Source organism: Aptenodytes forsteri, unplaced genomic scaffold (genome assembly GCF_000699145.1).
Source record: "Aptenodytes forsteri isolate BGI_AS27 unplaced genomic scaffold, ASM69914v1 Scaffold494, whole genome shotgun sequence".
NCBI classification, from domain to species: Eukaryota; Metazoa; Chordata; class Aves; order Sphenisciformes; family Spheniscidae; genus Aptenodytes; species Aptenodytes forsteri.
Genome location: NW_008794455.1, coordinates 360556 through 362315, shown reverse-complemented (window position 1 = coordinate 362315; position 1760 = coordinate 360556).

Genomic DNA, 1760 nt, shown 5'->3' with positions numbered 1-1760 from the left:
GGTTGCCGTTAGCCCTCTTTGCAGCAGGGGCACATTGGTGGCTCATGTTCAACTTGGGGTCCCCCAGGTCCTTTTCTGCCAAGCTGCTTTCTAGCTGGGGAGGTCCCAGCATATATAGAATCACAGAATCATAGAATGGTTTGGGCTGGAGGGGACCTTTAAAGGTCACCTAGTCCAACCCCCCTGCCGTGGGCAGGGGCATCTTCAACTAGATCAGGTTGCTCAGAGCCCCGTCCAACCTGACCTTGAATGTTGCCAGGGATGGGGCATCCACCACCTCTCTGGGCAACCTGGATTGCACTTCTGTATTGGTAGGACAGACCTTTTCAAGTGTTTGCAAAAGAGATCGTCTAGCCTGGGGCTCCACCAAAGCTCCTCCTCAGCCAAGGCAGATGCAGACTTTCTTCACTTTTCTATCAGCTTATTTTCTTTGAACACTCACTCTGAATTTAACTGGCTACCAGCCAAACATTTTCTAGCATTAAATCCCTGCTCCTGGTGCCTTTGAAGAACAGAATATATGTAAGTGCAGATGTCATTCCTCAGAGTAGAGGAGCAAGGGGACAAATTCTGGTGTCTTCATTGTTTGTCTTATTTTGTTGCCAGTTAACTTACCAGCAGTCATTGTACTGTCCTTATGTGGATGCAGCTTCAGCAAGTTTAAGAACATTTATCTTATTTCTGAACAGCTTCTTTAAATTGATTTAATTGTGCTGGCTTCCATTTAGGCTTTCCCTTTGTAACGTTGTATACAGTTTGTACTTGCTAATATCAGCTTAAGTGCTCAGAGTGAAGCTAAGCTGATCTTTCCAGACAATCTCTGTGCCATATGTGATATTTAATCCTCTTGACTTTCTGTTTCCCCCTTTTAAAAATAAAATGCAACTGTATCGGACCATCTCTGGTTCTAAGCACAGCACTGGCTGTCACGAGAACGGCATTTTGATTTGAGCCTGTGTGCCAGGCTGTGCTTGCTGCTCAGGACCTGTGGGCTCTTGGCCATCCCAGAAACCTGAGCCCATGGGTGCCCATCCAACCTGCCTGGAGCAACCACGTGTTAGATCCTCCTGGATGTCCCTTTGCATGTGACAGACGCTGGCACCACCGTCACCAGCTGGTGGTACGGTCACCGCAGCAGGAGTCACTCCAATGACATGCAGTCATCAGCTGCCGTTCAGAGAGGCCACAGCAGCCCCCAGAATGGGGTAGCACAAACATCCTGATGTTCAGCCAAGGCAAATGCAAAGTCCTGCCACTGGGCTGGGCTAACCCCGTGCAAGTGGGCAGACTGGGCCCGCAGGGAAATGGCAGCATTGCAGGAAAAGCCCTGCGTGTCCAGTGGGCAACAATCGGTCAGCAGAGTGCCTTTGCAGCAAAGGCAGCCAGGTGCATCCCGGTCTGGGTTAGCGAAGGGCAGGCATCAGCTCGAGGGAGCACTTGCGAGACTGCATTGGGAGAGCTGCGTCCAGTTTAGGGCTCCCCAGTACAAGAAAGTTCCTGACAAACCGCAGAGAGCCCACATGAAGCTAGTTAGGGTATCCTGGTTTCGGCTGGGATAGAGTTAATTTTCTTCCTAGTAGCTGGTACAGTGCTGTGTTTTGGATTTAGGATGAGAATAATGTTGATAACACACTGATGTTTTAGTTGTTGCTAAGTAGTGCTTACACTAAGTCAAGGACTTTTCAGCTTCCCACACTCTAACGACTGAGAAGGCTGGAGGTGCACAAGAAGCTGGGAGGGGGCACAGCCAGGACAGCTGA